At 38.9% G+C, this 25,688-nt stretch overlaps 1 pseudogene; it reads right to left on the bottom strand.

Moving 5' to 3' along the window:
* Positions 1-11,075: 11,075 nt before the first annotated feature.
* Positions 11,076-20,901, bottom strand: LOC123461473 (annotated as a pseudogene).
* Between the last annotated feature and the right edge of the window lie 4,787 nt (positions 20,902-25,688).

Below are 25,688 nucleotides of genomic sequence, written 5' to 3'. Positions count from 1 at the left end.
TAGCCAAATCAAGAGCAGTTGGTTCCCCACCATGGCTGTGTGCCACTATTGCACTGTGTGGGCATCATACCAGGTTATTTGCTGCTAAGTAGGTTAGACCATGAGTTGCTTGGACAGATATTGGTCATTTCCCCCAGTTGTCCATGTAGCACCTTCTGGCAATAGATGCACTGACTGTCGGGGACTGACTCTCTTCTAGCTTCCAGCTATGCCATTCCATTTTACATGTCAACTGCATATGGTTTCTTCAGCAGTAGGGTCTTACCACTAACCTTTCCCTGATTTTTACAGCACAGCTAGGTGGTCGCCATCTTGGCCTGAAGTCCTATGTTTTGTTTTGTTTTTTAATTTATATATATTTTATTGACAACTTCTATAATTACAAACAACAAACCATGGTATTCCCCACCCCCACTTTCCCCTGCTTTCCCCTTCATGACTCTGCTCTCCATGGTATCCCCTCCCTCTCTACATTAGTCTCTCTTTTAATTTGATGTCATCATCTTTTTCTCCTATGATGAGGGTCTTGTGTAGGTATTGGTCTGAGGTCTTGGATATCACGGCCAAATTCTGTCTGGAGAGTTATATATAAAGAGCGGTACCCTTTCTTTGGCTCTTACATTCTTCCCACCACCTCTTCCACAATGGACCCTGAGCCTTGGAGGATGTGAGATATTTCAGTTCCGGACACTCCTCCGTCCCTTCTTCTCAGCAATATGTTGCCTTTTGGGTCATCACAGTGGTCATTGCCATCTGAAAAAAGAAGCTTCTCTAACCAGAAATGAGGGTAGCATTGATATAAGAGTATAAACATTAAGTGTAATGTTTTCAGGGAAATTTGGCGAGAGGAATATATGCATTTATCCAGACAAGAGCAGGCTTTATAACCTTAAGGCTCATGACCTTACCTGCCATAGGCTTTTGATTAGGTTTTCAATACCAGGCATGCATTCCCTCCCATAGAGTGGGCCTTCAGTCCAATGATAGAGCATTAGGTTTCCCCTAGAGCAGACATGCCACTGTTGCACTCATTCAGTCATTTGGCCTGTCTGGCCAAACTTGATGTTTCCAGTGTCCACAGCTTTCACTGCTGATGACTTCTGTCTCCTATAAGGCTACATACAGTGCAGCTTTTTCCAGCTTTCAGTTGGCTGGGCTACAGGGAGAAGGTTTTCTCCTCAGCACCACTTTGACTTCTCAGTGACTCAGACCCTCAGGCATGTGAAGTCTTCAGCAATAGGGTCTTACCATCTCTTTATCATGGGAAACCAAGGGCCTTGGAAATAGCCTATAATGTTTTGAAAGAAACAGAGACCTCTCTGGCTAACAACTCACTAGAAGGTATCCCATCCCTGGCACTGAAGATTTTCTAGTAACAATCTATGGCTTCTGGGTGTGCCATATTTTAAGAACGTAGGTTTTTGTATGTCTTATTCAGAATATCTTGAATTTTGATTGACCCTCCCCCACCTTTCTTTTATACAGTCTCTTCCCCTGACCTAGCTTAGACCTTTCCCCTCCCTGTAATCTGTTCTTCTAGTTACATATATACAATACCATCACCTTAAGACCTTCCCTCTCCTTCCTCCCTTATAGCCTTTTTCTTGCTTATGGGTCTCTGCTACTGATTTTTAGTTCTAGATCACACACAAGTCTATACATTTGTATCTAGGATCCTCATATGAGAGACAACATGCAACATTTGGCTTTATGGGCCTGGGTTACCAGACTTAGTATAATCCTTTCCAGATTCATCCATTTCCATGCAAATTTCATAATTTCATTTTTCTTTACCACTGAATAGAACTCCATTGTGTAAATATACCATAGCTTTATTATCCATTCATCTGTGGATGGACATGTAGGCTGGTTCCATTTCCTAGCTATTGCGAATAGAACAGCAACAAACATGGTTGTGCAAGTTTCTCTAAGGTAGTGAGAAGGGTCACTAGGATATATACTTAGGTGTGCTATAGCTGGATCATATGGCAAATCTATTTTTAGCTGTCTCAAGAACCTCCATACTGATTTCCACAATGGTTATACCAGATTACATTCCCACCAACATTTATTGTCATTTGTTTTCTTGATGGTAGCCATTCTGACAGGAGAGAGATGGAATCTCAAGGTAGTTTTAATTTGCATTTCACTGACAGCTAAGGATGTAGAACACTTTTTTAGATGTTTATGTGCCATCCATATCTTTTCTGATGAGAACTCTCTATTTAGTTCCATAGCCCATTTTTTGATTGGGTTGTTTGCTTTCTTATTTTTCTGTTTTATTGGGTTCTTTGTATATTCTGTATTAATCCTCTATCAGATGTACAGCTGACAAAGATTTTCTCCCATTCTCTAGGTTGTTTCTTTGCTCTATTCACAGTGTCCTTTGCTGTACAAAAGCTTTGTAATTTCATGGGCTCCCAATGGTTAATTAGTAGTTTTATTTCCTGAGCAATGAGGGTTGTATTCAGAAAGTCATTACCTATGCCAATATGTTGAAGGGTTTCCCCTAGCTTTTCCTCTAGAAATTTCAGAGTTTCAGGTCTGATATTAATGTCCCAGACTACTTGGATTTGATTCTTGTACATAGAGAAAGACAAGGATCTATTTTCACCTTTCTACATATAGATATCCAGTTTTCCCAGAACCAATTGAAGATATTGTCTTTTCTCCAACAAATTTTTCGGCATTTTTGTCAAAAATCAGATGGCTGTAGCTGCATAGGTTAACATCTGGGCTCTCCATTGTGTTCCATTGATCTACATATCTGACTTTGTGCCAATACCATGCTGTTTTTGTTACGGTGGCTTTGTAATATAGCTGAAAATTGGGTATGGTGATACCGCCAGCTTATTTTTGTTGTGCAAAATTGTTTTGGATGTCCAAGGGTTTTTGTGCTTCCAAATGAATTTTAGGATTTTTTTTTCTATTTCTTTGAAGAATGCTATTGGAATTTTAAAGGGGATTGCATTAAATGTGTAGATTGCTTTTGGTAAGACTGACATTTTCACAATATTGATTCTTCCAATCTAAGAACATGGGATGTTTTTCCATTTCCTTATGTCTTCTGCAATTTCTTGCTTGAGTGTTTTAAAGTTCTCATTGTAGAGATCCTTCACTTCCTTGGTTAAATTTATTCCAAGTTACTTTCCATTTTTGAGGCAGTGGTGAATGGGAGAGATTCCCTGATTTCATCTTCTGCCTTTTTGTTGTTAGTATATAGGAGAGTCACTGATTTCTGTGTATTTATTTTGTATCCTGCTGCATTGCAAAAAGTGTTCATCAGCTCCAACAGTTTGCTGGTCGAGTTTTTAAGGTCTTTATGTATAGAATCATGTCAACTGCAAATAGTGATAACTTGATCTCTCCCTTTCCGATTTGTATCCTTATTGACTTATTGCTAAAGCTAAGACATCCAGTACTATATTAAATTAAAGTGGGGACAGTGGACACCCTTGTTTTGGTCCTGAATTTAGTGGAAAAGCTTCATTTTTCTCCATTTAGTATTATGTTGGCTGTAGGTTTGTCATGAATAGCTTTTATTATGTTCAGATATGTTCCTTCCATTCCCAGTTTCTGTAATACTTTTACCATGAAAGGATGTTGGATTTTGTCAAATGCCTTTTCTGCATCTATTGAGATGATCATGTGATTTTTGTCCTTCAGACGATTTATATAATGTATTACATTTATTGATTTGCATATGTTGAACCATCCCTGCATCCCTGGGATAAAGCCAAATTGGTCAGGGTGAATAATCTTTTTGACATATTCTTGTATTCTGTTTGCCAATATTTTGTTCACAATTTTGCATCTATGTTCATGAGGGAGATTGGTCTGTAATTTTCTTTTATTGTTCTGTCTTTGCCTGTTTTGGTATGAGGTGATGCTGGCTTCATAGAAGGAGTTCAGTAGAATTCATTCCTTTTCTATTTTATGGAAAAGTTTGGGAGGCATTGGTGTTAGTTCTTCCATGAATGTCTGGTAAAATTCACCAGTGAAGCCATCTGGGCCTGGGCTTTTTTTTAGTTGGGAGATTTTATAACTGCTTGGATCTCTGTACCTTTTATAGATCTATTTAAATAGTTTACCTCATCTTGATTTAATTTTGGTAGGTTACATGAATCAAGGAAATCATCCATTTCTTTCAGATTTTCAAACTTAGAGGCATATATATTCTTAAAGTATGTCCTTAAAATTGTCTGAATTTCTTTGGTATCTGTTGTAATGGTGCCTTTTTTAATCTCTAATTTTATTAATTTTTGTCTCTTTTCTCCTTCTTCTGGTCAAATTTACTAAGGGTTTATCTATCTTGTTTATCCTTTCAAAGAAACAACTCTTTTTTTCATTGGTTCTTGGTATTGTTGTTTTGGTTTCTATTTCATTAATTTCTGCCCTAATCTTTATTACTTCTTCTTGTCTACTACTTTTTGGTTTGCCTTGTTCTTCTTTTACCAAGGCCTTAAGGTGAAGCATTAAATTGTTTATATGTGCACTTTCTAATTTTTTAACATAGGCACTCAGAGCTATAAAATTCCCTCTCAGGACTGCCTTCCTTGTGTCCCAAAGGTATCGATATATTGTATTACCATCATCATTTGATTCTATAAATTTATTGATTTCTTTTTTGATTTTTTCAATGACCCACTGATCATTCAATAGTGTACTGCTTAGTCTCCATGAATTTCTGTATGCTCTGTAGCTTTTCTTGTTCCTGATTTGTAGTTTAATCCAATTGTGGTCAGATAGAGTATAAGGAATTATTTCAGTTTTCCTGTATTTATGGAGATTTGCTTTGTGTCCTAATATATGGTCTATTTTAGAGAATGTTCCATGTGCTGCTGAGAAAAATGTATATTCTGCAGCATTTGGATGGAATGTTCTGTAGATATCTGCTAGGTCCAGTTGTTCCATGACATCATTTAATTTAGATGTATCTCTGTTTATTTTTTGCCAGGATGACCTGTCAATAGATGAGAGTGGGGTATTGAAGTCTCCCACTACAATTGTTTGGTGTTATCTTGGCCTTAAGTCTAATACTGTTTGTTTGATGAAACTGAGAGCCCCCATGTTAGGTGCATATATACTCAGGGTTGTAACGTCCTCCTGTTGGAGAGTTCCTTTAATCAGTATAAAATGACTTTCTTCATCTTTCCTCATTAATGTTTGTTTGAAGTGTATACTGTCAGATATTAGGATAGCAACCCTGCTTGTTTCCTAGGCCCATTTGCTTGAAATAGCGTTTTACATCCTTTCACACTAAGGCGGTATCCATTTTTTATTGAGAGATGAGTTTCCTGTACGCAACGAATAGCAGGATCCTGCCTTATAATGCAGTCTGCAAGCCTGTGTCTTTTGGTGGTTGCATTGAGGCCATTGATATAAAGAGTTATTATTGAAAGGTATGCATTTATTCTCACCATTCTTCTTGTTTTGTAGTGTTTCCTGTTTTCCCTTTATTTATTTGTTTTAGCTGTTATTTGAGTGTGGTTTATTTTTTCCTATTTCCTCCTGTGTGTGTTTTGCTTTCTCTTTAGCATGAAGACTTCTTATATCTTGTATGTTTTGATCATAGTTTCTTATGTTATTTTTGTCACTGTCTGAATGTTCTAATTCATTTATCTTGTCTTCATCTCTTATATTCTGTCTTGCACCTCACAAAACTCTGTGCTTATCAGGGTGGCACAAGTCCAGTTCCAACCTGCAAAACCAGACTTGTGGGTCTGCAGTATCCCCGTGGACTTCAATCATACATTTTGGGTTCAGTTTCCGTTCAGCTGCCAGCAGGTGTCAGCCCTTCCTTGGTTTTTCTCAGCCCTGGGCATGGAAAGTTGATTGGAGAAATGTCCATCTGGTGTGTCCCATATGCTGGTTAATCACATTTCCCCTGCTTGGGTTTCTTAGTTGAGATACTGATATGACCACACCTGTGATCATGTTGAGTGATCCAGGTGGAAATAAGCATCTTGCCAGGGCTTTGTCTACCTCAGTGGCATCCACTTCCATGTCTCCATGCACTCTTCAGATAGGGACAATTCTCATGGATCAGTTATGTGGTTCTGGCATGAATCTGTCGAATTTGACAGGAGACTTCATGGTCCTGCCGTGGTCACTTGCCCAGGCAGCAGTGAGATGTTTCCTCCTTCTGGTGCACCTTGGAGGGTGCCTGTGGGGGTTCAGCCTCAGGCTTGTGCTCCTCACTCTCCCTCTCCTGTCTCCACAGCCTCTACTGATCCTGTTTTCCTAAAAATTGTGTACCTTGTCCTGGTCTCATTTTGCAGCCTGGTCAGTTTTTCCCCAGCCCCGCTATTCCTGCAACACCAGCATTGAGATGGGTGGGATTTCCCACCGCCAGCCATTTCCTGTCGACCCCTATCCACCAGGTACAGGGACCTGGGCACCAGTTCGCAGCCATTCTTGCCTCTCCCTGTGTAGCTATCCCCATCCTTTGTCTTCAGTCATCATCTCTTTCAGAAATAGATACAATTTTTATCCCTGATTTGCCTGGCACCAGCTAGCACTGAATAGGTTCCTAACCTGCCATTTTCTCTATTCCTTCCTTTAATAGTGAACTTTCCTATCCATGAACATAGTGAATTTTCCTATCTGTGAACATGAAATATCTCTTCACTTGTAAAGTTCTTTGATTTACTTTATCATAGTCTTTGAATCTTTCTCAGGTAGATCCTTTATGTAGTCTGTTAGCTTTATTCATAAGTATTTCATTTTAGGGATGCTAACTATAAATTGAAATTGTCTTTAATTATTCTACTTGCTCATTGCAAATTCATATGAAGGCATGGAGGTTGCTGTTTAACCCTGTGTCCTATAATCTAAATCATTTATTTTAGGGTATTCTTGTCATTTTTCTTCAAATTTTCTACATAGATGGTCATGTTCTCTATAGTAAATCACTGAGTTATTTCTTCATTCTAAATTGATCTACTTTTTCACCTTTCCTTATTGAACTAGGTGAATTTTCAAATACTATATTGAAAATCATTTGTGAGAGCACTTCCTTAACTTATGCCTGACATTATGGAGAAAAAATTTATTATTTAGCAGAAATTGTGATGTTAGCCATAGAAAATGTTGAAGATGTCTTCCTAGTTTACTGATAGCCACTTTCTCTAAATTGTTTTCTTGCTGTTAGCTTATATTTATTGTATAAAACTATGGATTACATTATGACATTCATATATGTATAGCATATACTTGATTTATATACATACTTTTACCCTCTCATCTCCTTTAACCTAGCAAATGTTCTCTTTCAGATTCCCAAATAATCCCTGTTGCAGTTACCTATTGGACATAGGCAGGTCTGATACGAAGGCCCCAGGCTATGGAGAGGTCTGAGCAGCCCGAACTGCTGGTCATATCTCGGGAGGGACCAGCAGGGGAGCTCCTCCCCCAATTCTCAGGCAACCTACCAGGCTGTATAAGTAAAGATCCCTCTGCAGCCCTGATCTGTCAACAACTCCTCAGGAAGAATTGGGGTCTCCTGAGCTCCTCCCATATCTGTGATGGAATGTTGATGGGCCAACTTAGGTGCAGGTCTAATATAGGCACACACTGTGAGTTCGTGAGTACAATAGCTGTCATGTCTGACAGACACATGAATGGGTTTTGGATTTCATGAAATGTTTTCACTATAGCCATTAAATCCCTTTTGCATCTATTCTCTCAAAAACATGGAAGATTGGTATGATTTCTTCTAAAAATATTTGGTAGAATTCTCTAAAGAATAATTTTTATTTAATTCTTCTTATATTTCTATTTTACTTAGAGGAAAACTTACATTGTTGACTTTAGGTACAGTTTACTTTCAGATAATATTATTCTTCAAGAGTAATGTCAGCACCTAATAAATGCAGAAATAATTATTGAATTAAAACAATGAGTCATAATTTTTCCCTCTTCTTTGTATCATTATTGTTGTTCATCTTGCCTACATATTAGCAGACATCTATGATATATTCAAGTATATGGTTGCCTCAATTATTTTTAATGAACAGTTATCTGTTAGGCCAGTTAGGAATAAGGAAAATTTTAACTTATATTTTTACCAATTCCTTATTTAATATTCTTCTATTCTTTAGTAGATTGGGGCTTCTGACCTCTGTTTCTTTTCAAGGGTTTCTTTTAACACTTTTTACAAAGCAAGTCTGCTAGCTACAATTGATTTCCATTTTTTTGCCTGAGAAACTTACATTTTTATATTGTTTTTAAAATATAATTTTGAATGGTATAGAATTCTAACATAGAAAATTTCTTCTTGAATACTTGAAGCATCTCACTCTACTCTCCTTTTGCTCACAGTATTTCTGAGAAATTGGAATCCTTCTATTTGTCCTTCTGTCTTAAGCTTTTGAATTCACCCCACCCCAACAGACCACTTTTATTATAATTATTTTATTTATCTTTGATGTTCTGTACTTTGATATACTCAGATATAGTTTGCCTGGCTGTATTCCTTTGCTTTTTCTTACTTCTGGTTATATATCCTCATTGATTTTTTTGAGTTCCCTAGTTTGATATTTGACATTAATTTGGGGAAATTCTGGGGCACTATTCTTTCATTTCCTTTCTCCTTCTGGGATTTACATTACACACATGTCACCTGTTCTGTGGTCATCTTACAGTTCTTGGACCTTCTCTTCTGGGTATTCATTTTTTATAGTCTTTTCTGTGATTTCAGTGTTAGTTGTCTCTGGAAATAGTCTCAACCTCAAAGACGCTTTCACTGTCTGGTCTCGATGCTTGCCTTTGTCTCTTCAAATTATGCTGATCTGTGTCATTTGCTTTAACGTTTCTTCTGAATGTTTTTTTTTTAATTGATAATTTAAAAGATTATACCAGGTGTAAGGAACAGACCTTTAATACTGGAATAGTGCACTTAGTGTGTAAGGAGAGGAAGTGTTCCATAGTCTGATGATACATTTCCAGTCTTTTGATAGCCTGTGCCTCTGAACTATAAATAAATTATTCTCACCACCACACCCATACACATAAACCACCACTGCTTACATGGGAAAAGATGGCTAGAGGAAGGATAGAGTGAGGTTGAGTTTGGAATTTACTTTCCCAGTTCAGTTAAGTTCTGGTTGGATGATTTCTCATGAGGAAGTGCCTTTGTTATGCAGAGCAGGCTACTCTATTACATCTGGAGAGATGGCTTAGCAGTTTAAGCACTTGCCTACAAAGCCAAGGGTCCAATTCTCCAGGACCCATGTAAACCAGATGCATAAGGTGGCACATGCTTCTGGAGTTCATTTGCAGTGGCAAGAGGCCCTGGCGTACCCATTCTTTCTATCTTCCTCTTTCTCTCTCTCAAATAATTAAGTGAAAATAATAAATATAAAAATAAAATTGAGATGTAAACTAACTTTCAACAATCTAGTAACTAAATAAAGGTGGCTGAGATAAAATTATAATCATGCCTGTCTGAATCAATTCTAATGAATAATTACTCCAGAGGCTGATGAGGGATTAACCCTTATAGGATTTCTTTCTTTTATTTTTTCCTTTCAGTTTCTTTATTAACACTTTCCATGATTATAAAAAATGTCCCATGGTAATGCCCTCCCCCCATTATAGGATTTCTTTACTCCCTCATTTAATGAATGCAAGGACTGGAGAGATGGCTCAGCAGTTAAGGCTTTGCTTCATGAATGCAGTAAAATAATTGTAGATTGTGTGGGTACGCATATGTTCCTGTTTTCTACTAGTGAGGGCTCCAAATTTGGATGCTCTTGATCTACCTACATATAGGATCCTCCCCAACAAATAATGCTGGGAAGTCAGGGCCACAGCTAAGGTATTGCTTTAATAAATCTTGGTGCTCACCAGCTTGTGGTTCTTACAGCAGACCATTCACATTCCAGAATTTAGGACAGTATAATGCAGTTGACTTATTACGAATAGGAAAATAGCGCTCTAGGATCTCATAATAACCTGACCTCTGGCTTCTAAAACTACATGAATATGCTTTTTTTTATTTTTGTAAAAAAGAAAAATCAAAAACATATATTTCATTCTGTAATATAAAACTAATGTGTATTGAGTAGGCTGGGCTTTATGTAACTTGAGATGGCTTCAAACTCAGCAAATTCCTAAGGATGACTTTGAACTTATATTCTTCCAATCTCTACCCTCCTAAGGGCAGGAATAATAGGCATGTACCAATGTAGGCATGCAACCACTTATGTGCCATTAGGGATTGAACTCAGGGCTTTGTGCATGGTAAGAAAACACTCTACCAACTAAGCTACATTCCTAGCCCTAATCCTCATTTTAGTGATATATTCGTATTGTTTTATGTAAGGTATTTTTTTTTTAACTTAAAGTGGTCATCAATATTATAGCACGTTTTCTGTGAGGGAAATTGCTGAAAGCCTTTTTGTGAACATTGTGATAATGTTTGTTTGTGAAATTAAATTGAAGAGAAAACATCAGAGGGATAAAATAGATTTCCCTGAGATTTAAATATATATATATTTAACATTGTCAAGCCAGAAGAATTTAGATGAAAAGAAAGTCAAATGAGCATTGGCTCTTTTTTTTTTTAAGAGTAGGAAAGATGCTTTTATTGGGGTGGACACGGAGCACACGCTAGTCCATGATATAATGACTTAAGAGAAAGATCCAGAAGGCCCGGTTCTGCTTTGCCCATGCGCACACTCAGAGCAAGACCTGGGCATCAAGAGACCATGGATCGTGGAGACCCCAGACCCAATGGGACTGGGCCTGTGAGGTGGGCTGGGTGGTGGAAAGGCAGAAGGCCGCTCGGTGTGTAGGAGACAAGGTCACACGGCTGGACACTCCAGCTCTGGACCCTCGCCGCCTGTGCCCTGCGGGATAAGCTGGGCCAGGTCAGGGACCACTGGGTTTTTAAAAGGCATCTACCAACATGTTACAACTGGGTATGATGTCCCTTTACCAATGCCTGACCTGGGTTACAGCATAAATGAAAACTCAAGGAAAATAAATAGATGGCTCCCATGAGGTTGGTGGTGGGCAGGGGCGGGGTGGCGCTTACACACAAGGGGAGTGCCCTGGGGCGGGCAGGGCTCCTAGGTGCCCGCGGGCATGCCGGGGCTGTCGGTCCTTGCCACCTTGCGTGGTGGTGCCGAGCTGTCGCCCTCCACCTCCACCTGCTCCTGGTCTCTTTTCTTGACAGCGTTCTTTTTGTCCCATTGCTGATGGAGGTAACGCAGGAGTATGTTTGTCTTTTCTGTTACAACGACGAAGCTTTGCACACAGAGTCCGCTTGAAACCGGCTGAAATTGCTTTTGTTGTAGACGGGCAATCCTTTCAGAAAGTCTGCCTTCTGACTCCTCCGTCGCCGCTCCGGCCGCCGCCGCCGCACAGTAACCGAGCATTGACTCTTTTAAGTAAAAAATTTTATTGCTCCAACTGTGGTCTGGTGGCCTCTCTTGAGAAATTGCTGTTGTTCTTTCTATTTAGATCTTTTGTAGACCAGACATGTCTAAAACTGAGGCTGAATGCTTCTCTTCCCTTTTGATGCAGTGATTCCTGGGATGTGGTTAGTTTTCATATCTCTCAGGGCATATTTCCCTCAGTTCTGTTAAACAGCATGTGTACAGAAAACTTTGGAAACACATCATAAATGATATATGAGAAGTTCTACTATAAGATGCAGTAGTACCATATATTCTGAGGCTAGGCTGCCTTCGTTTCTCATGTTGCATTGCAGATTTGGTCATAAACTCATTTGATTATGCAATTTCATTAAATACCTACACTAAGCATGAAACAAACCAGAATTTCAGAAGCACAATAATGTGAAAAAAATAGAAACATATGATCATTTGGATCTGATAAAAATAATTTGAATATGTTGTTCCCATACAAATTCCCAGAAAACACAATGCCAAGGATGGTGGAATATTAATCGTTACTGGGGTTGATGAAAGAATAAAAATGAGCCTGTCATCCTAATGTCCTTGGCTCAATTTAGTTGAACATGTAGAACTGGGGAGAGAGCCACTTATAAACATGATTGTGGAGCAGTTAGCCAGTATTATAGACATAATGGCATGAATGGGATGCTGCTGGGCAGAAACACCAAGATAAGGCTGAACATGGAAATCAGGACATGCTCTAAAGATGATCAAATGAAAGAGACAACTAAGAGGAGCAAAGAAGTAACACCCAGAGATGGGTGCTATTGACTGTTAGGAATGAAAGATTTTAAACATATTACCCAAGGTGATTTGTGGTATCCGCACTCTTCCTAATGCCGAGATGTGATTGGAGAGACCTCAGACCTGGTACTTCTCCCATGCTTGTTCAGGAAACCCACAGAGAAACATCTGAATTAATGGATTTTAATTGCTTCAGTCTGTTGAAAACGTCACACTGTGGCAGCAAGAGCCTTGTGCACTTAGACCAAAGTTCTCAGAGACATTTCACATACCGTTGGTTCTGCTCACATACTGAGGGGATGTCCTGTTCAACCTCTGTCCAAATCATGGCATCAAAGATAAAATTTAACCATGATGCCAGAGTTACCGGAAAATTCATTCTCTGTTACTCTTTTCTCAGATATCTTTTATAATAGAGTATTGAAAACTAATAAGAGATGGGCTTTAGATTTGTGAGAAAATGAATAAGTCCTTGGAATTGGTGTGATACAAGCACATCTTTGCAGAAGGAGACCTCAAGGAGTCCTGTAATATGTTAAGAAATGTACTCATCCATATCTGTTATGCCTCAGTCCACTGGTATGTGGATCTATTATCAATGTAGGTAAACAAACTAGTTTGACTTTCAAGGAGGATTAGAAAGAGAGAAATTTCCTCCCACCTAAAAAATCCATCATAAGTATTCACTGATTAGTACTGGAAACTCAGGATGGTGCTCTAAAGAATAAACTAAATTCAAGTGTAAATCCTTGAGAAAAAATTAAAGGCTGAGAGAATATGAATATAATAGCTTATTTGAAAGTGATTTTAAGTAATTGTCTATTTGTGATTGTGAAGAATACCACAAGAGATAGACTGATAAGAATAAATAAATTGGGGAGGCTTCTAGAAAAAAAAATATATAGTCACCACCTATATCTTTATCCATCAATGTTTGTGTTCCCTGTATGCACTAGGAACTGCAGTAGATGCTGTTTCTCTTCTTACTTTATCACTTACACTTACATCATCTTAGGGTAACTGTGGTAACAATGAATAACCCCTACTTAAACCTTAAAGGGCATCAAACACTTCATGTACATTATCAATGAATTTTTAACTGGTGGCCTCACTAGGAGCTGAAGTCATAAAAGTTGAGGACATGAAAGAACTTGCCTAAAGTCACACACCTGATAAGAAGTCAAAATTTGAACCAGAAACTGTCCAAACAAGCCCCTAAATTGGACTACATAATGCCTTTTTGGCCTTGATAATAGTTATGAAATCCTAGTCACTTGGACTTCTCTTTGCAATTCTTCTAAACTTAGTTGACAAATTTTTAATTGAGAACTTGTGCTGCATATAGATATTGGGTATTTTTTAGTAGTTATTTTGAGAAAAAGAGAGAGAAAGAGACAGAGAGAGAGAAAGAATGGGTATGCCAGGGCCTTCAGCTCCTGTGAACAAACTCCAGATGTGTGTGTCCCCTTGTGCACATGTGAAACATTGTGCACTTGTGTCACTGTGAGTCTTGATACATGGGACCTAGAGATGCATAGGAGTTCTTGGGCTTCACAGGCGAGTGCCTTGACCACTAACCCACTGCTCCAGCCAAAATCTTGAGAATATTTTTTAAAACGTAAATTTGTAGGACCCTAGATTTGCTAGTTTCTACAATATTTCCAACTAAGTCATCAAAGTCTCAAAGCAAGATCATCCAGAATTCATGTGAACCAACAAAAAGAATAATAACAGTCCAACTGAAGTGTTAGGAGTCAAGCAAGTATGTGCTGTGAATTCACAAAGCACAATCTGATTTGCCTTGTCTGGCTCCCAAGCCCAGGTGTCTCCTGTCTCTATCTTCCAAGTGCTAGGATTTTAGTTGGGTCACCATGCCTACAAGACATTTTTGTTTCTCCTGAGGATCAGAGCTCAGGCCACCATGCCTACACAAGTGCTTTACTGAGTCATCTCCCTAGTCTTTTGAGATTTAATAGTGTAAATAACACTAGATTAGTCCTTACAGAGGTCTTTATAAGGCATTTGGTCATGAATGATAATGACAGTGACTTTGGTGTAAGTCAGATAAGAAATCTATCCATACAATCAAAGAAATTAGTTTTTATTTTAAAAGTTTATGACACCAGAAGCATCTTCATATTTTAAAAGTGTGTTAAATTGATGTAAAGATATAGCAAATTAATCTTTTATTCTATATCCAGAATTTAGATTTTTTAAGTGAATGATTTTATTTATTTGAGAGTGAGAGAGAGAAAGAGTATGCAGATAGACAGAATGGGTGCATCAGAGCCTCTAGCCACTGTAAATGAAATTTAGATGCATGTGCATCTGGTATACGTGGGTCCTAGGGAATCATACCTTGGTCCTCTGGCTTTGCCGGCAAGTACCTTAACCTCTAAGCCATCCCTCCAGCCTCAGAATTTATATTTTTTCAACCTTATTACGTCATTTAGAAGTAAAGCTCTCTGGCTTATATTCCTGTGCTTGGTAAATTAATGTTTGGCATTTCTGTCTGTGACTTTGCATTTTAGAATATGATTATAGCATATATTTATTGTCAGGGTCTGAATAGAATCCCTGACCTTCTGATTACAAAAACCTCCTCCTCTTGTGAAGTATGCATTCTATGTGCTTAGAGGTGCTGACCCTGACACACAGGGCTTCACTGGATCTCTGGACATTGCACTTGTGTGAGATAATGAATCCCTTTTGTTACTTAGTTTGTTTGAATTGGACAGAAGTCCGTGGAACAGAAATGCAAAAATTACAGTGACCTCAATGAAACAGTGTCACATGGAGGAGGAATACTGATTACAAGTCATACGACAGTCTTGTAACCCCAATCATGACCTCATATTCCTTCATCAGTGACATACTAGCAAGGGCTCACATAAACACTGATGTTGCATTGTATTTTCTGTTTTTTGCCCAAGTCCATTGTTTTAACTTCATCGATTCATAGTAATCATTTCCTGAAAGAATTTGAGTGGTATATTTAGTTACCTTGCTCATTGCTGTGACAAAAACACCTAACAAAAGTAACTTATGGAAGGAAAGGTTTGTTTTGGCTCACAGTTTGAGGGTATATAGTCATCATTTCAGGGAATATATGTGGTTCAGAATGGCTCTAATCATGGTAACAGGCTCCCAAGTTGCCTTATTGCATTGCGTCTCCTTGTCAGGAAGAATGAATGTTGTCAGAGAGATGAATGCTGGTACTAAGCTGGACTCTTTCATTTCCCCCTTTTGATTCAGCTGTGCGATTGTGCTGCCCACCCACAGTCATGGCTGACTTTTCCTCAGTTAATCACTCAGGAAACACCCACAAAGACATATCTGCTCTGTCTCCTTGGTGGTTTCTACCTAGTCAAATTTACAGTGAACACTGACCATCAAAAATGGCAAGCTAGGGCTGGAGAGATAGCTTAGTGGTTAAGGTGCTGGCCTACAAAACCAAAGGATCCAGGTTTGCAGATGTAAGCCAGATGCACAAGGTGGTGCATGAGTCTGGAGTTTGTTTGCAGTGGCAAAAGGCCCTTTGGTATACCCATTCTCTCTCTTTCTTTTCTTTTTCTTTTTTTGGCTTTTGGTTTTGATTTTGGTTTTGGTTTTGGTTTTGGTTTTCAAGGTTAGGGTCTTGCTCTAGATTATGCTGACCTGAAATTCACTATGTACTCTCAGGGTGACCTCGAACTCATGGCAATCCTCCTACCTCTGCCTCCCGAGTGCTCTGATTAAAGCCATGCACCACCACCACACTCAGCTCCCTCAATCAATCTCTCTCTCTCTCTTTCTCTCTCTCTCTCTCAAATAAATAAAATAAATTTTTAAAAATTAACTGGCAAGCTATAGATTCTGCTTACTAGCACAGATAGCCAGTAGAAAGCTTGAATTTCCTTTCCTTTGCTTGCATGTATGTAAGATGATGTGTGTATCGTGAGGCATATGCACACGTATGTGCCCTTGCATTACTCCGTGTCCTGTTCTGAGAAGTGGGGGACACACAGTTGAGATGGCCTGAGCTGAACAACTGGTGTCATGCTCCATCTCTTTTACACGAGTGCCTTTTGTGAGTCCAAGTCTCTTTACTGACACCAGAGCATGCTGTTTCTTGTGACCCTGGGTGATTTGCTCGTCTCAGCTCTCCTTTGTGGAACTGGCATTCAAGGTGCATATGGCCACCCCAAGCTGTTTTCAAGGGAACTGGAGATGCAAAGTCAGGTGGTTTCAGATTCACTCAGCCCCTCGTGCTTACTCAGGAAGCATACTTAGCGGCCGACCCATGTCTCCAGCCTGCAACGCCTCTATTTCCAAATGAAGAGCGCACCTTTCTGCTACCACGTCTTACTCTCCCTGTATCCCAAACAGCTGCCTTATGGGGCCTGGGCAACCAGAAAGCCTACTCATTCCTTCTCAAAGGTAACTTCAGAACTTGAACTCAACACATAGAAAATTATGTGCAAAGACCCTTAGATGGTTTCTCTTAGTATCTTCTTTCTCCTCTGTGGACCCCATTTAAATATCCACAGTTGTAAAAATTGTACAATTTGAGGAAAAAGGACATTTTGCCACATGGCAGGCTGATCAGGAGTAGTTCTGTGTATGCTCAGAAACGAAGGTTAGCCTCACACTTAGGCCAAGAGCTTGCTTGAAATTTAAAGATGTCATTGCTGCTTACTGAACACAGATTTAATCAAAACCAGTGCTACAGCTAGCGAAGCAGTTTCCTCAGTGGCTTCTGTCACAGCTGCATGATGATGGGGCCGACTGAGCAAGTGTAAAACCCATAGGGTAGGCTTTGAGGAATGGTTTACTAATCCACTGAGACAGGCCTACCAAGATTATCAGGATAACCTTTCTAACTTAAAGTTAACTGGTCACTTCCCAAGTATTAGGAATTTTAATCATACCTACAAAATACCTTCACAGCAATGCCTATGATAGTGTTTAGTTAAATAACTAAGGACTGTAACTGAGTGAACTCAAACCTTAAAAGTGCCTATCATGGTCCCCAGCCCATTCAAAATGCCCAAGAATTATCCCCTATCAACCAATTTATGAGGCTTGACTTTCCTTCATAGATCATCCAAAACAGTATAATGCAATGGTTTTAGTGTATAAGTAGATATGGGAATCTACTTATAATCTATCAATCCAAACAATAGTGTTTTCTAAACATATTCTCAACTTTTGCTATGCATATATATATATATGTGTATATATATATATATATAATTTGTGACAAAATGTGCCCTATATGCTAGTATAGAATGTATATTTTATTTTTTTTAATTAATTTTTTTTTATTAATTAGTTTTGTATTCAGTCAGTTTGGTACCATTATTAGGCTCATCCTTAACCTAACCCCTCCCCTTGGCCCCTCCTTGTTGAGGTATATGGGTCATGCATTGTGGAGTTAGCCCACAGTTATTGGTATGATAAATGTCTGCATATCATGACCCAACATGTGGCTCTGACATTATTTCCGACCCCTCTTCTACAAAATTTCCCTGAGCCACGTTGGGTTCATTTTTGGTGTGCTTTAGTGATGAGGTGTTGGGGGCCTCTGGGTCTCTGGCTCTCTGATTTGGTAGGAGTTGATTTTTCTCTGTGTTGGTCTCCTTCCCCCTTGTGCTGGTATCCAGTTCATCAGGAAAACAGCACCCTTGCTTGCTTCACCAGTTTTTCTTAGTTTCAGCCCAGGCCCTTTTGAGGTATGATGGGGTGGCTCTCTCCTTAGGATCTACATCTACCTGAAAAAGAGAAGCAGATTCTCCCACGGAGAGTAAGTTAACACCAAGACAAATGAGATAACCCTTAATTTTTTTATAGAGAATTTAATAGGTGTAGGCTCTCTTGTAGCCCATGATTGATGGTAGCTTGATAATGGAGAGTGGGCTTATGTTTTGATATGGTTCTGACTAGTTTCCCAGCTCCAGCTATGGGTCACATACCACTGAGGGGATCAGTTAGCCAAATCAAGAGCAGTTGGTTCCCCACCATGGCTGTGTGCCACTATTGCACTTGTGTGGGCATCACACCAGGTTATTTGCTGCTAAGTAGGTTGGGCCATGAGTTGCTTGGACAGATATTGGTCATTTTCCCCCAGTCGTCCACGTAGCACCCTCTGGCACTAGACACGCTGACTGTCTGGGAACTGACTCTCTTCCAGCTTCTAGCCATGCCGTTCCATTTTACATGTGGACCACATAAGGTGTCTTCAGCAGTAGGGTCTTACCATTAACCTTTGGCGGGTAATCAAGTACTCAGACAGAAATCTGTCTTTCTTTTAGAAAACCTTGTAGGTCTCTCTGATCACAAGCTCATTGTGGATGATAGCCATATGCTGGTACTAGGAGTTACACGTCAGTGCCCACTAAGGAAAGGAAGAAAAAGATAACTAATATACAAGAGTTAGAGAGGAGAGAGAGAGAGAAGGAGGGAGGGAGGGAAGCTATAGAAGATTAAGGTCAGTCTTCATCATACCCTGTCCAGTGTCTTGTGGTTCAGGTGTTCCCTCTAAGGGCCTAGTGAAGGTTTAGCCATTTGGTCTACCTTTTAGGAAGTAGAATTTTATGGTACCATTGCCATTTGGGTCTAGATTTGTGTTTCCCACCCCTCCATTTATACTGTATATTTTAAATGAAATTGTAAAAAAAAAATTATCATTTTAAAAATTTCTGATTTTGCCAGATGTGAAGGCACATGCCTTTCATGCCAACTCTTGGGAGGCAGAGGAAGGAGGGTCACTGTGAGATTGAGGCCAACCTGAGACTCCATAGTGAATTCCAGGTCAGCCTGAGCTAGAGTGATACCCTACATCAATAAACAAAACAAATTTTTTTCTAGTTTTGTTTCTAATGTAGTAAAGTTAAATTTATATAATCCACATAAAGCCTGATTTGAGTCCTAAACACATTTGAAGAGTAGAAAAGGGTCATGAATCCAAAAGGTGTCAGAATCCTTACTCTATACAAATGATTATATTCCAAACAGCTCATTAATTCTTACATTTGGCATAAATCATTATAAATGTCTACATGAGAAAAACAATGAAAATCTTGCCATTACTTTATGAACATTAAAAGTAATTCCTTTCCACCTTGTGCATTAAACTTTTGGGGGACATCCTTAATAATGTGACCTGATTCTGTAAAATACCTATTTGAATTTTGCTTATAAACACATTCCATATCAGTATTCAGTATTTTCACTGTGAAATTTATGCACATTCCAGTAAGTTTTCCTCGCCAATTTTCTTACACAATGGTCAAAATATTTACATGGAGAATATTTGTATTCAGGTTTACTCTTCTTAAAAAAAAAAAAAAAGTAAGTTGATGGAATAGGTAAGAGAGAGAATTTGAATTGTGCCCAGTGGGTTGTCCCAAAGAAAACATGGATCTCATCTTTATTTTTTAGTCACCTTTTCACTAAATGAAAAAATATAGAGAAAAGAAACTCATAGAAAAGCCAAAATTGTGAGTAACATAAAAAATGCTAAAAGATAGTATAAACTTGATTTGCTGAAAACTAATCTAGGCAAAATCATGTATCATATTCTGAAACATAATACCATTGTATCATGTCATCCTGGTGGGTACAGTAAAAGGAATATGAACATAATTTGGTAAGACAGAACATGGAAAATGAATTGCTGCTGATAAGAGAAAGATAATGTAGCCCAGTGAAACGGGACAGGTGAGGGATAAGGTCACTGTGCCCTTTCCATTGTAATGGTTGTTACTCACCAATGGCCGGCTCTTTTTTTTTAACTTTATTTTTATTTATTTATTTGAGAGAGCAAGAGAGAGAGAAAGAGAGAGGCAGAAAGTGGGAGAAAGAGAATGGGTGCTCCAGGGCCTCCAACCACTGCAAATGAACTGCAGATGCATGTGTCCCCTTGTGCATCTGGTTAACATGGGTCCCAGGGAAACAAACCAAGGTCCTTTGGCTTTGCAGGCAAATGTCTTACCGCTAAGCTATCTCTCCAGCCCAAGTGAAACAGGACAGGTGAGGGCTGGCTGGGGTCACTATGCCCTTTCCAATGTAACTGTTGTTACTCAGCAATGGCCAGCTCTTTTTTAATTTTTTTTTTTTTTTTTTACATATGAGTTGCAGTCTTATATTCCCTATCCTCTGTCCCCATTTCCCTGAGGGCTGTCCTCATTGGGGGGAAGGGAGAGTGTGGCTACTGGTATTCACTGAGGGGTAATTAGTGCCTCCATCTGTCTCTTAATTGATGAGGCTAGCATCCCACTGTTGACATTTTTGACTTGTTGCATTAAAAAAACATGAATCTCATTATCATGAAACATCTTCCAATGCCAAAATACTCAAAATGCATCTAAAGTTTAAGCCTATGCAAATTAAGCAAAACATGTCAATGGGTCATTACCATTATGCAAAATCTCATTTAGGAACATTGAACAGTCACATAAATGACTAAGTGGCAAAGGACCAGGAAGCTTGTCATATACGAAGGTCATCTGCAGTTGCTCGAGCTGACCCTGTCTGTGTCCACCCACAGTGTTGACATAAAGATTCTTCATTAATATTTTGTCCTCACTTTCCTTTTTTTTTTTTTTTTTTGGTTTTTTGAGATAGGGCTTCACTCTGGCTCAGGCTGACTCACTTTCTAAAATTATTTTGCAAATCAAATTAAATGGTACATGCTTATTCTAAGACTTACTGTGTCTTCGAAGTTTTCATCTTTAAGTTTGCTCAACATCTATATGGATAAAAAGACTGACTTCATCTGGGAAATGTTATCCAAAGCCCACCAAACTCTTGCCATTTGTTCGGTGAGTTGGTTCCGCGGTGTCTGGGTCCATCATCTTATAAGTTTAATAGACAGTTTTGAGGTGTCTCAACCTTTGCATGACTGACATTTTGCACCAGAACATTCTTTGCTATGGAAGGATGTCCTCTACATTGATTCGTTCAGGTACGTCCCTGGCCTTCATCCAATAGAAGCCAGTACAGCATCTCCAATCCAGTTGTAAAAACTGAAAATTCCTGCAGAAAAAAACAATTACTACATGTCCCTCACTGTACAAAATCATTGTGTGTCCACTGTCACTCCTCCACATTGTCTTGTTGAGATGGAGTCTCTCACTGAACCTGGAGCTGCCAGTTTCAGTCAGATTGGCTGACTAGCAAATGCTCACGATTCTCCTGTCTCCACTCCCCACATAGCTGTGGTTATGCATAGTGTAGCCACACCCAGTTTTTTACATGGGTGCTGGAGATTGAACTCAAGCCATCCCTAACCCTATCATGACATCATGCTTATACACCAAGCACTCTTACTCACTAAACCATCTCCCCAGCCCGCTAAAATTAAATTTTAAAAGATACTATTAGGGAATGGAAAGATGAGGTACAGATTGATTGAAAACACTTTTAAACCACATAAATAATAAGGGATCAATATCTAGAAAATCTGAAACTTAAAATCAGAAAATGCAAATAAATTGCAATGTAGGCTAAAGACATTAAGAAAGACATTTTGGCGCTGGAAAGATTGTTCAGTGGTTAAGGTACTTGCCTGCAAAGCTAAATGACCTAGATTCAATTGCCCAGTACCCACATGAATCCAGAGGCACAAAGTGGCATATGCATCTGAAGTTCATTTGCAGTGCCTGGAGGCCCTGGTGTGTCCATTCTTTCTGCCTCTTATCTCTAGCTCTCTCTGCTTGCAAACAAACTAATTAATTTAATTTAATTTTAATACTTAAAAATAAAAACAAAACACATTAAGGCTGGAGAGATGGTTCAGCAAGTTTAAGCACTTGCCTGAAAAGCCTAAGAACCTAGGTTTGGTTCCCTAGTACCCACGTAAAGCCAGGCACACAAAATGATGCATGCATCTGGAGTTTATTTACAATAGCTAGAGGCCCTGGTGCACCCATATTTATTCTCTCTCTCTCTCTCTCTCTCTCTTTCTGTCAAAAAAAGAAACACATTAAAGAAAGGTCAATACGACAGGAAAATGAAAATTCAAACTAAAATGAAGCATCATGATACAAAATGAACACTTATAATCACATAAAACCTATATACAAATGTTTACAGCACTTCACTTTAAAAGTTTTGGGGGATTTTTTTGTTTATTTGTTTTTTAAGAATTAGTATCCTGGCTGGAGAGATGGCTCAGCAGTTAAGGTACTTGCCTGCAAAGCCAAACAACCTGAGTTTGATTCCCCAGTGCCCCCATAAAGCCAGATGTACAAAGTGGCACATGCATCTGGAGCTCGTCTGGGGTGCCAATTAATATTCTTTTGTTCTCTCTCTACTCATTTCTTTATTTACTTAAGAGAGAGAGAGGGAGGGAGAGAATAGGTGTACCAGGGCCTTTAGCCACTGCAAAGAACTCCAGATGCATCTGGCTTATGTGGATACTGGGAAATCAAACCTGGGTCCTTAGGCTTCGCAGGTAAGTTCCTTCTTAATCACTAAGCAATCTCTCCAGCCCCTAGCAACTTCATTTTTTAAATAGCAGCTTTATTAAAATAGAATTTTCATATATCAGATAGTTCATTTCAAATGGGTATCAGGGCTGAAGAGATAGCATAGAGGTTAAGGTACTTGTCTTTGAAGCCTAAGGGCCCAGATTCAATTCCCAGTATCCACATAAGCCAGATGCATATGGTGGTGCATTCATCTGGAGTTCTTTGCAGGAGCTAAAGACACTGACATGCCTATTGTCTCTATCTGCCTCTCTCTCTCTCTCTCTCTCTCTCTCTCTCTCTCCCTCCCTCCCTCCCTAATAAATAAATAAAATATTTAAAAAATAAAATGGACCATTGTATAGCTTTTGTTTATTTATAGGCAGCTTTATCCATATGGAAATAAAACAAATGTTCTTTAAATGTGAAGAGTTATTTAACAGTGCTGTTTCCCACCTATGTAGAAACACATACTAAGTGATGTCATTTCTTTGCCTTTATTTTCTCCCCTATAAAATGATAATAATTATGCCAGTCTTTTAGTATAGTTAAATTAAATTAACAAGGTTCCTAGCACAAAGTGCTCAATCATAGTTATAACAAGTATTACCAGTAAAAATACACAGTGTATAGAAAATAATTTATCTTAAATTGAAAAAGTTCATGGTTATAGGATAAGGGGTGATAAGAGTAAGGGGTAAGAAAGAGTAAGTCTTTCTCAATAACTGTTACATTGGATATTGATAGTATAAAGGCTTATATCACTAACAGTCATGAATGTATACATGATGTAGTCACTGAGAAATGCAAATACATACAAAACGTTAAACTTCCTTAAGTATAGAAGTTGTTGACTGAGAATAGGAATCATCAATAAAGCCCTGTGAAATGTCATCTTTTCACATGATTGATCAGGGAATTCCAAGCACTAAACAAAAGAAAATTGGCCACTCTAACAAAACTTGGATATACCACTTCATAGCTGCTCTTTGTTATTAAGGTGCTAATTAGACATGCAGTAGCATTTAGCTCCAACTTCAGAGTACAAATAAATTTCCACATGCCTACTAGTATTTATAACGCCCAGGCAGTTTGTCAAAGGGACCTCTACCTGGAAGATTTCACACCCACTGGTTGTCACAACAGTACAGGAGATGCACTAGGTATGCTTGTCCCAAAATTATGTGTGTCTCCATTTCCTCAGAAGGCAGACAAGGAAAGGACACTGTTTTGGGAAGTTAGGAAGTGTGGTGTGCCATACCCTGTTTGCAAGCATCTCCCTGTGTGCCTTTGAGAGGTCATAGTCACTTCTCTGAGTCTCAGCATCTTACCTATGGTGCAAGAAAACAGCATAATCTGACCTCAAATTACCTCATGCTGGGACCATTCAGCAATTTGACTGAATCTGTGATTACAGGTCACATTTGTGCCAGGCAACCACTGGGAAGGGGAAGAAAAGGAAGAGAAGCTTGAAAGCACTTCTTTTTAGCATATGGAGAACTATAAGATGCCAGGTTTCAGACCATTTGAGACCTTCCCTGTGGTTAGGGAAACTTTATGCTCTTAAAACATCCTAGCTCATATCTTTTTTCCTATGCTGATTATTATTATTATTAACAAGATGTTTCATATGGATACATCATGTGTTGGTACCCTCTTTTCCCTCGTCCCTGCCACCATTCCACTGGGGATGCTCCTGAGTGGGTTGCAGGTATTCCCCATGAGGCTGTGGTTTATGCATTGTGGGAACAGCAGTCAGTTATTTTTGTGGGGAGGGAACGCCTCTGGGCATCATGTCTCGACCTGTGGCTCTTACAATCTTTCCACCCACTCTTCTGCAAAATTCCCTGAGCCATGGTGGGTGAGTTTTAAGTCTACTTCAGTGATGAGCTCTTCGAAGCCTCTGGATCTCTACTTTGGTAGATGTTGTTAAGAATTTAGATGGTGTGGTAGTTTGAATAGATGGCCTCCAATATATTCACTTCTTTATTGTTTGTAGTTTGTATCTGCAGCCACCTGGTTGGAGGCAGTGTCACTGGGTGGATCTTTAGGTGTGGTGGTGGATTTCAGATTTCAATCTAAAGATATGCAAAGTGTGCCTAGCAGGAGTTCCTGAAGTGTGCTATGGCTTTTGGCTTTTTGGCTTGTGCTTCTCTCTCTCTGCTTGGTCCTGTGAAGGCAGGCCAGCTTCTTCTGCCATTTATGGAACTTCCCCTAGACCTGTAAGCTTCAATAAATATCCCTTCCTCCATAACTGTGCCTGGTCTGAAAGTTCATCTCAGTGAACCTGAAGTGTCTGCTACAGATGGCATGGGTGTTTCTGTCCTCTGAAAATTTTCCAAGGTACATGTTTATTATTTATAGTCTGAACATTCACATATTGAGAGAGAGGTGGAGGAAATATATATATTTGTGTATATATATATTTGTGTGTGTGTGTATATATATATATATATATATATATATATATATATATATATATATATATATATATATATTTGTATATGTATGTGTATGGATAATGGAATGGTATGGTATGGGTATGTGTGGTAGTTTGATTTAAGTGTCCTCCATAAACTTAGGTGTTCTGGATGCTAGGTTCCCCAGCTGATGGCAATTGGAAATTAAAGCCTCCATGTATTGTTGGGGGCAGGCTTATGATTGTTATAGCCAGTTTCCCCATGCCAGTGTTTGGCACACTCTCCTGTTCCTATTGTCCACCTTAGGTGGGCCAGAGTGATATCTACCCTCTGCTCATGCCGTCATTTTCCCTGCCATCTTGGAGCTTCCCCTTGAGTCTGTAAGCCAAAATAATTCCTTTTTGTCCCAAAAAGCTGCTCTTGTTTGAGTGATTTCCAGCAATGCAAACCTGACTACAACAGTATGATATATGTTTATATGTAGAATATGTATATGTGTGTATATATATACATATATATATATATATATATATATATATATATATATATATATCACAATTACACTACAATACAATCAAGATGTAAAGTAAGTATTTAAGATTTTCATGCATTTTGCTGCAATGTCTGTTTCTTCCTGCCTCTTTACA

This window comes from Jaculus jaculus, chromosome 6 (assembly GCF_020740685.1).
Source record: "Jaculus jaculus isolate mJacJac1 chromosome 6, mJacJac1.mat.Y.cur, whole genome shotgun sequence".
Classification (NCBI taxonomy): Eukaryota; Metazoa; Chordata; class Mammalia; order Rodentia; family Dipodidae; genus Jaculus; species Jaculus jaculus.
This window is presented reverse-complemented; position numbering and strand designations above follow the sequence as displayed.